Here is an 11,215-nt window from a genome sequence, read left to right as displayed (position 1 = left end):
GTTAATAACGTTTGTAAGAAACCAAACCGTTTGTAAATCCGTCAAGATTTCAGCGAGATAAGAGGATTTGTGTGCATGCTGATCACTCACCTTAATTCACAGCTTCACTGTGACAAGATGGCCGAACGGTGATGCCGGAAGTGACTGCGCCATAAGACATCTAGCCTTTATATATGATATTTGATTTGAAGTTCAGGACGCTCAAAATGTCACAAGTCCGGTGCTCAGAAAAGGGAAGAAGAAAATAGAGGCCTGGGAGATTTTCTAAACAAATTTTTTTTTAAAAGGTGGTGACGGCGAAGCTGGAACTAGTAAAGTCAACGTAGAGCAAGGTAAGAAACAGCGCAGCCAACGTTTACGAGCCTTGTCAGGAGTTTTCCTGCATTTAATTTTTTTGGGTGGCCGCCAAACCACATTTTTGTCCCGCCAAAGCCTTATTTGATCGGTAAGTGATGTAGAATAGAATGACTGCTGCGCCTGACAGGGCGCTTAACGAGCAGAGATCGACAGAGAGAGCCCCGGCTGCGCGCGCGCACTATCACGTCTTCAAACAACGTCGAGCGCTCTCTCCCTCGCGCATATTAATCAAAGTCAATTGACACGATGGTAAAAGGTCGGAAGACCGCAGTTTCACGTGGAGCATTTGGATTTTTTTTCTCTTGAATTACCGCGGGGTGTGAATTGTACTAAAAACACGTTGCCTTATCTTCTCTAAAAAGCGTGCCGCCCATTCAGCTGACATAAACCACAATTTCAGTAAACGAAAAAACCTATTCAGTGATGAAATGTTTTCTGTGTTGACACAAATCTTGTGCGATGTCCTGTCCTAAACTGCCGAGATAATCACACAATGCCTGCCATAGGCTACACGTCTGCTAATGACATGTCCAATACGCATAATACGAATGATTCCTTTGAACCATTCACTTTAATGAAGGGTTAAAACAACTGATCTGTCCAACACTGAATTGGTGTATAAAAAAAAATATATAAAAAAATCTGTAACACTTTACAATAATCTTCCATTTATTAAACTCTAGTTAACTACATTAGTTAACATAGGCTACTATTAATAAACTGCACTTCTACGGCATTGTTAATATTCATTTTAATATTCAGGCTACTAATAGCCTACATTATTGTTTTTTAACATCTAAGATTATCTCGTCCCGGGCCCAGGCAAGACTGTCAGCTGGCCTGCTTATCTGAGCCACAAAACCTGTGTTAAATATGGAGTCATCTCAGCCTTAACAAGCAGAATCACTGAAAGAAAGAAGAGAACAGAAAAAGAGACGAGCAGAAACACAAGAACTACAACTGACTTCAGACACAGTCTAAGATGAAATCAACTGAAGAGAAAAGAAGACATTAAATCTGTGAAGATCTCCGCAGAGGAGGATTAAACACCTCCAGAAAGAGCATTACCAGCTTCACTTATTACTAACCAGACTGACTTTATTTCTGTCAGACATCTACAAAAGATTTTATTGAGAATTTAACAGAGGTTTAACTCTGTGTTTCATTTTAAGTCACCATAACAGTGATTAGTGTTTCCATTAGTTGGGCTCTTAACTCACAGTGGTGGAAAGAGTACTAACAATTTTTACTTAAGGGATAGTTCACCCAAAAATGAAAAAATTGTCATCATTTACTCTCCCTCAAGTTGTTCCAAACCTGTATGATTTCCTTTCTTCTGCAAAACACAAAAGAATATTTTAAAGAAGGTTGGTAATTAAACACTTGCTGGTCCCCATTGACATCCATAGTATTTTTTTTTTCCTACTATGGAAGTCAATGGGGTCCATCAGTCGTTTGGTTACTGACTAGTAACTAGTTACTTTCCACCTTATGTAACTCGTATTATATATTTTGTCTTTTTTTTAGCTGCTGTGACAGTGTGTTTATTATGTACAGTGTGTATATTATTATATTTGCAGCAGCAAAAAAAGCTAAAGTGAAATGAGATCAGCTGATGATGGTTACCTGTTGATGGTTTTATAATCATCATGAAATAGTCTGAATCACTGATGTCATTTGCCAGGGAGGAAAGTAACTAATTACAAATACTTTCATTACAGTAGTTGAGTAGATATATAACTGAACACAATTTTGTTGGATAATTAGATGCATTTAAAATTTGTATTGTAGATACTGTAATGTTTTTTTTTTATCTTCAGTTGATTTCATCTCTAATGCTGTGTGTGGAGTTGTTTAATCCTAATGTCGTCTTTTATCTTCAGTTCATCAAAGGCTGTTGCTGAAGGAAGTTGTAATTTATGCTCTTATTTCTCTTTCTTTCAGTGCTTGTTCACAGCAGGTGTTTGAATGATTGAAAGAATGTTTCAGGAACATCATATTAACCTTTTAATAACAATAAGGAAACTGGAAAGTTTTGTTATTGGAATGTTTCAAATCAACGTTCCTAGAATGTTGAATTGTTAATTACATTTAAGTTGAAAGAACCATCCTGGACTGGACTGGACTTTATTTACTAATATAGTCCACTTGACAGTGAATGAAAAGAAGTGAATGAATTCAGACACTGATCTGCAGAATCACTGAAGGGAAGAGAAACAAGAGCAGAAAAAAGAGAAACACAAGATTTAAAATCAGTATTATAATCCACAGGAAGATGACAACATCTACTTAAATAAAACATGAGTCAAATAAAATAAGGCCATTTTGATTTTTAGAAACTTTTAAATAATTAATAAACACCCGTGAAAAAATTCAACAGATAGTAATCAGAGATAACTGGAGATGGCAAAAGTACAGTGGCAAAACCTGTACAACAGGGTTTTCAAAGATAAAGTGAAACCACCGCAACACTATATGAGTGTGTTTACTGGTTTTGTTTTTCATGAGATGTTTTGTACAGTCAAAGGCCTTTGGCATAAACACATATAATGCTGGTCTGAATTATTTTTTATGTCTATCATTTCATCTGTACTGCAAGGAAATGGAAAAAACATATTTGAAAACCCCTGTTGTACAGGTTTTGCCACTGTACTTTTGCCATCTCTGATTACATCCAGTTAATATCTGTTGAATTTAATTAAGGGTGCTTATTAATTTAACTTCTAAAAGCAAAATGGCCTTATTTTATTTTACTCATGTTTTATTTAAGATGTTGTCATCTTATATGGACAAATCGAGGGAACCATTGTGATGCTAACTGTCGGCTGGCCTACAAAGTGACATCATACCTGCACCACTCTATAGCTAGTATTACATGTGGAAGTGTCTCAAAACCTTTCAGAACATTTTTACTATTACAACTCTCAAGTTATACTAATCGTGAAACGTGTTGATTATAGCATAATATTAAGATCTATAGCATTATATTTAGTAGAGGTGTATAGTCCAGGGGTCAGAAAGTCCTGCCATATGTTTATTCCACCCATGAACTGATTTCACTAATTAGTTATATCTACTGGCTGAATAATCCAGGTGATTGGAACAAAATACTGAGGAGGACTTTTACTTTCTGAACCTGGACTTTACACCTCTGGCCACATGTCAGCCAGCAAAAGATATAAACCAGAGCTGGACCTTATCTGAGCCAAAAAACCTGTGTTAAATATGGAGTCATTTCAGCCTTAAAGGACAATTCCGGTATTTAACACTTTAAGTCTATTTTGTAGTTTGTTTTGGATGAACAAGAGTGGTGGACAAAGACATTTTGACAATGGTTCCTGTCTCGACTTTTTGACTATTTTAGAATTGCCCATGACCGCTTTAGAATGGGAGTCTATGGCCATGCACAAACATGCCCTTAAAACAACCCTTAACGTTCGTTTTCAAAACTGTGCAACACACCGAGTGGTTAGTGGTGTTCGTTGATGTTCCAAAACAAGTAGCGTAGCGAAATACAGTTTCTGTCGTGATTTATTTGGCATTTTGTAAAATCCCATTGATTTCCGTTGGAGGACTCATTGCTCGTTGATATTACTGCGCTACCGGGAACGGAAAGGGGGCTGTTTACTTTTGGTTGTAGTCTTTAGGTCTCTCAGAAGGCTAGCGTGAGCAGAGCAACGGAAGTTGCGGAAGAGCGGAAGTTTATACGCGGTTGTGAGGTATCTGAAAAAATAGTTCCACTATAGAAAAATAAATGGATTGAAATCATACATTTCATTGTGCCGATATATTTGTTTTTAATCATCAACGAACACCACTAACCACTCGGTGAGTTGAACAGTTTTGAAAACGAACCTTGAGGGTTGTTTTAAGCACTGAAAAAAATGATACTTTGGATTAACTTAAAAAAATTGATGTAATTTGTTACAGCAATTTTTTTTAGATTTTCTCAAATTGTATTTATGATTTAGTTAAAACCATGAATTTTGATTTAATGTGAAGCCAAAATTTAAATTTTTTCCAACTCAACAACTCAACTCAACTCAACTCAACTCAACTCAACTCAACTCAAGAGTGTTAAAGTTAATGAGACAATTAAGTGATTAATTGAGTGATGATTGACTATTATTGAAGACACCTGATGTAACAAGCAGAATCACTGAAGGAGAAAATCACAAATTGTAAGTTACCATTATGGTGATCGATGTTTGCTTTAGTTGGGCTCTTGACCCTTAAATGTTTACTTTAACTGTAATAGTCAGTCATCACTCAATTGATCACTTAATTATCTCATTAACTTTAACACGCTTGAGTGCTAATTTAACACTGGAGTTTTTGCTGTGTACTTTGGGTAAAATGTTGAGTTGGAAAAAATTAAAATTTTGGTTTGACGTTAAATCAAAATTTATGGTTTTAACTAAATCATAAATACAATTTGAGAAAACCTAAAAAAATTTGCTGTAACAAAATTACATCAATTGTTTTAAGTTAATCCAAAGTATCATTTTCTTCAGTGATAGAGAGGTGGTTTCCTGGACAGGGTTTAAATTAAGCCAGGAGTAGGCCTTAATCTAGAATAGTTAATCGTGTCTTAAAAAATGGCTTTCTGTAACACAGATTAGTTACACCTGGACTATGGAGTCCTGAACTAAAATAAACCAGATTAATTTAAAACCAACTGTGCTAATCTGAATTAGCATGAAAGAGGTTGCCTATAAAACATGGAATGAACCAAGAAAAGCTTCAAATTGCATGGAACTGAGAAGCAAATCCAAGGAAACAATGGAATCAGAAAAAGACTGCAATCAAACATTTTTTTTTACTAAACAAGAGACAATTATTTTAAGCAAGCTAAATAAACTGCACACACCAGCTGGAATAAAATAAAAGAAATGCTGAAAGTCTGTTTGTAATATATATATATATATATATACAGGGTGGGCCATTTATATGGATACACCGCAACAACATGGGAATGGCTGGTGACACCAAAGTCCCGTTTGTGGCACACCAGTACATGTGAGGGGGCAAACTCCTCAAGACGGGTGGTGACCATGACATATACTAATGTGCCACAAACAGGACCTCAATATCACCAACCACTCCCATGCCACCACGGTGTATCCATATAAATGGCCCACCCTATATACACACACACACACACGCACACGCACACGCACAAAAGTTTGGGGTCAGTAAGATTTTTAATGTCTTTAAAAGAAGTCTCTTCTGCTCACCAAGGCTGCATTTATTTAATAAAAAAAAAACAATAAAAAAACAGTAATATTGTGAAATATTATGACAATTTAAAATGACCCAAACCTTTGAACGGTAGTGTTTAATGTGACAAAAGCTTTAGATTTCAGATAAATGCTGTTCTTTTGAACTTTCTATTCATCATAGCATCACGAAATAAAAATGTAAATAACTGTTTTCAACATTGATAATAATCATAAATGTGTGTGTGTATACAAGTAATACATGTGTCCACTTTGAAACACAATGTTAATCTGAAGTTTAACCTGCCTCCTGGTAGGTTTAATTTAAGCCTCGATTTAGTCCTGGAGTAACTCTAGTCTTCCTCCAGGAAATCAGCTTATTAAACTCTGGACTAAACTAAATCTAGGACTATTTAAAGCCTTGACAGAGGAAGCAGATTTCTGTTAATCTGGTTTAAAGGGCAATTTTAGTCTAGGATTAGGCTTAATCTCTGTCCGGGAGACCGCCCCAGAGGGTGTAACACTTACTTTGAGGCAAAGTGAAAACAGAAGGTATAAACTGAAAATCACAATTTTCCATTGGACCAATGTAAATATATATTTTTCACTGATCTTTCACTTTTTTCAGTGAGGGCATGTTTGTGCATGGCCATAGACTCCCATTCTAAAGCGGTCATGGGCAATTCTAAAATAGTCAAAAAGTCGAGAGGAACCATTGTCAAAATGTCTTTGTCCACCACTCTTGTTCATCCAAAACAAACAAAAAAATAGACTCAAAGTGTTAAATACCGGAATTGTCCTTTAATAAGCCTGTTAACAAGCAGAATCACTGAAAGAAAGAAGAGAACAGAAAAAGAGACGAGCAGAAACACAAGAACTACAACTGACTTCAGACACAGTCTAAGATGAAATCAACTGAAGAGAAAAGAAGACATTAAATCTGTGAAGATCTCAGCAGAGGAGGATTAAACACCTCCAGAAAGAGCATTACCAGCTTCACTTATTACTAACCAGACTGACTTTATTTCTGTCAGACATCTACAAAAGATTTTATTGAGAATTTAACAGAGGTTTAACTCTAATGTGTTTCATTTTAAGTCACCATAACAGTGATTAGTGTTTCCATTAGTTGGGCTCTTAACTCACAGTGGTGGAAAGAGTACTAACAATTTTTACTTAAGGGATAGTTCACCCAAAAATGAAAAAATTGTCATCATTTACTCTCCCTCAAGTTGTTCCAAACCTGTATGATTTCCTTTCTTCTGCAAAACACAAAATAATATTTTAAAGAAGGTTGGTAATTAAACACTTGCTGGTCCCCATTGACATCCATAGTATTTTTTTTTTCCTACTATGGAAGTCAATGGGGTCCATCAGTCGTTTGGTTACTGACTAGTAACTAGTTACTTTCCACCTTATGTAACTCGTATTATATATTTTGTCTTTTTTTAGCTGCTGTGACAGTGTGTTTATTATGTACAGTGTGTATATTATTATATTTGCAGCAGCAAAAAAAGCTAAAGTGAAATGAGATCAGCTGATGATGGTTACCTGTTGATGGTTTTATAATCATCATGAAATAGTCTGAATCACTGATGTCATTTGCCAGGGAGGAAAGTAACTAATTACAAATACTTTCATTACAGTAGTTGAGTAGATATATAACTGAACACAATTTTGTTGGATAATTAGATGCATTTAAAATTTGTATTGTAGATACTGTAATGTTTTTTTATTTTTATCTTCAGTTGATTTCATCTCTAATGCTGTGTGTGGAGTTGTTTAATCCTAATGTCGTCTTTTATCTTCAGTTCATCAAAGGCTGTGGCTGAAGGAAGTTGTAATTTATGCTCTTATTTCTCTTTCTTTCAGTGCTTGTTCACAGCAGGTGTTTGAATGATTGAAAGAATGTTTCAGGAACATCATATTAACCTTTTAATAACAATAAGGAAACTGGAAAGTTTTGTTATTGGAATGTTTCAAATCAACGTTCCTAGAATGTTGAATTGTTAATTACATTTAAGTTGAAAGAACCATCCTGGACTGGACTGGACTGGACTTTATTTACTAATATAGTCCACTTGACAGTGAATGAAAAGAAGTGAATGAATTCAGACACTGATCAGCAGAATCACTGAAGGGAAGAGAAACAAGAGCAGAAAAAAGAGAAACACAAGATTTAAAATCAGTATTATAATACACAGGAAGATGACAACATCTACTTAAATAAAACATGAGTCAAATAAAATAAGGCCATTTTGATTTTAGAAACTTTTAAATAATTAATAAACGCCCGTAAAAAAATTCAACAGATAGTAATCAGAGATAACTGGAGATGGCAAAAGTACAGTGGCAAAACCTGTACAACAGGGTTTTCAAAGATAAAGTGAAACCACCGCAACACTATATGAGTGTGTTTACTGGTTTTGTTTTTCATGAGATGTTTTGTACAGTCAAAGGCCTTTGGCATAACCACATATAATTGTCAGGGTTCTGTCACTCCTGTCTAGTTACATTCCTGCTTTTGTGACAGAGCTCTGACACTCCCGTTTTTGGTCTTGTCTTTGTCTGAGCGTGCTCGAGCATGATAGCGATAAAGATTTGTGTTCATCAAACTATCTCAGGTATTTTCATAAGAATGATGGATGTCTTTAAAGGGAAAGTTACAGCACAGTTTGAATCTCCTCCATACTTATTATAAATGTGGCGCTCAAAACTGATTACTGTCCGTCGCAGACTGGGAGGAGCAGTTGCGCGCAGTTTACCTTCCCAGTACTTTGGGTACTTTAGACCGCGGTGTAAATGCATAAAGCAACCGGTCTGGGGCAAAAAAAGTTCCTGGGACAAATTGTTCCGGGTAATTTCGGTGGAAACGCGGCTTATGTGTGTCTCAGTAAGCAGGAGCTAAAATGTTTTAATGCACTATGGGGCGGTTTCCCGGACAGGGTTTAAATTAAGCCAGGAGTAGGCCTTAATCTAGAATAGTTAACCGTGTCTTAAAAAATGGCTTTCTGTAACACAGATTAAGTACGGATTAGTTACACCTGGACTATGGAGTCATGAACTAAAATAAACCAGATTAATTTTAAACCAACTGTGCTAATCTGAATTAGCATGATAGAGGTTGCCTGTAAAACATGGAATGAACCAAGAAAAGCTTCAAATTGCATGGAACTGAGAAGCAAATCCAAGGAAACAATGGAATCAGAAAAAGACTGCAATCTAAAAAAACTAAACGAGAGCAAATTATTTTTAAGCAAGCTAAATAAGCTGCACACACCAGCTATGGAATAAAATAAAATAAATGCTGGAAGTCTGTTTGTAATATATATATATATATATATATATACACTACCGTTCAAAAGGTTTGTGGTTTTTTAATGTTTTTAAAAGAAGTCTCTTCTGCTCACCAAGGCTGCATTTATTTGATAAAAAAACAATAAAAAAAAAACAGTAATATTGTGAAATATTATGACAATTTAAAATGACTAGTTTTCTATTTGAATATACTTTAAACTGTAATTTATTCCTGTGATCAAAGCTGAATTTTCAGCATCATTACTCCAGTCTTCAGTGTCACATGATCCTTCAGAAATCACTCTAATATGATGATTTGTTGCTCAAGAAACATTCATTATTATTATCAATGTTGAAAACAGTTGTGTACAATTTTTTTCCAAAATTCTTTGATGAATAGAAAGTTCAAAAGAACAGCATTTATTTAAAATAGAATATTTTCTAACATTATAAATGTCTTTACTGTAACTTTTGATCAGTTTAACTCATCCTTGATGAATAAAAGTATTGATTTATTTCATTTCTTTCCCCCAAAAACAAAGTTAAAATTCTTACTGAGCCCAAACTTTTGACCGGTAGTGTTTAATGTTACAAAAGCTTTAGATTTCAGATAAATGCTGTTCTTTTGAACTTTCTATTCATCAAAGAATTAAAAAAAAAAAAAAAAGTACACAACAGTACATCATGAAATAAAAATGTAAATAACTGTTTTCAACATTGATAATAATCATAAATGTGTCTTGAGCATCAAATCATCATATTATACTTATTTCTGAAGGATCATGTGACACTGAAGACTGGAGTAATGATGCTGAAAATTCAGCTTTGATCACAGGAATAAATTACACTTTACTCTATATTCACATAGAAAACACAATATATTTATATAAACACAATATTTCACAATATTACTGTTTTTGTTTGTATTTTTAATCAAATAAATGCAGCCTTGGTGAGCAGAAGATACTTATTTTAAAACATTAAAAATCTTACTGACCCCAAACGTGTGTGTGTGTGTGTGTGTATCCAAGTAGTACGTGTGTGTGTGTGTGTGTATCCAAGTAGTACACGTGTGTGTGTGTGTGTGTGTGTGTGTGTGTGTGTGTGTGTGTGTGTGTGTGTGTGTGTGTGTGTGTGTGTGTGTGTGTGTGTGTGTGTGTGTGTGTGTGTGTGTGTGTGTATCCAAGTAATACACGTGTCCACTTTGAAACACAATGTTAATCTGAAGTTAAACCTGCCTCCTGGTAGGTTTAATTTAAGCCTCGATTTAGTCCTGGAGTAACTCTAGTCTTCCTCCAGGAAATCAGCTTATTAAACTCTGGACTAAACTAAATCTAGGACTATTTAAAGCCTTGACAGAGAAAGCAGATTTCTGTTAATCTGGTTTAAAGGGAAATTTTAGTCTAGGATTAGGCTTAATCTCTGCTGGGAAACCACCCCTATATGATTACGATATTCTTCAGAAGACCTGATTACAGAAATCTTTTTTTCATGTTGTAGATTCACAGACATATGATAAATATGAAATACCCATAAATTCAAAAGTATATATACAGGAAAGATCTGAGAATCAGACATGTCCAGGATAATTGTGACATCATCCTCTTGGTTCTTTCTTGCCATAACAAATGTGTCTTATTCACTCACTGTTATAGCAGACAGAGAGAGATGTATGGTTAGAAGTCAAGGGACAAGAGACCAACTAAAGCAAATACTGATCTCCATTATGGTGACAACAAACTTTATTCTTATCTAAATCTCTGTTAATTCTCAACAATAACTTTTGTACATGTATGAAAGAAATAATCGTAAACTGGTTTGTAAACTGGTTTCACACTCAGTATGGCTGGAAGTCAGTTGTAGTTCTTTCTCTTTTTTCTGTTCTTGTTTGTCTGTCCTTCAGTGATTCTGCTTATCAGGTGTTCATCCGTTTCTCAATTCACTCTCTTCTTTTCATTCAAGTGGACTATATAAGCGAATTAATGTAGGGAATAGTGAATGAGGGTATAGGGTGTGATTGGGATAACAGCCTCTGAGTGGTGATTTTGAGCACTGTTAATTCACTTTTGTTTTCTATGATATATGACTGTTTTAATGGAAAATGGTATGATATTGTCAGAATTTGGCCTTTTTTCACAGCAAGGGTTAACAGTGTAGAAAAAAAGAGAAACACAAGATTTAAAATAAGTATTATAATACACAGGAAGATGACAACATCTACTTAAATAAAACATGAGTAATATCAAATAAGGCCATTTTGGGCCATAAACTTTTAAATAATTAATAAACACCCTTAAAGAAATTCAACAGATAGTAATCAGAGGTAATTGGAGATGGCAAAA

Source organism: Leuciscus leuciscus, assembly GCF_965113295.1.
Source record: "Leuciscus leuciscus genome assembly, chromosome: 1".
NCBI lineage: Eukaryota > Metazoa > Chordata > Actinopteri > Cypriniformes > Leuciscidae > Leuciscus > Leuciscus leuciscus.
Note: the sequence above shows the minus strand (reverse complement) of the source record.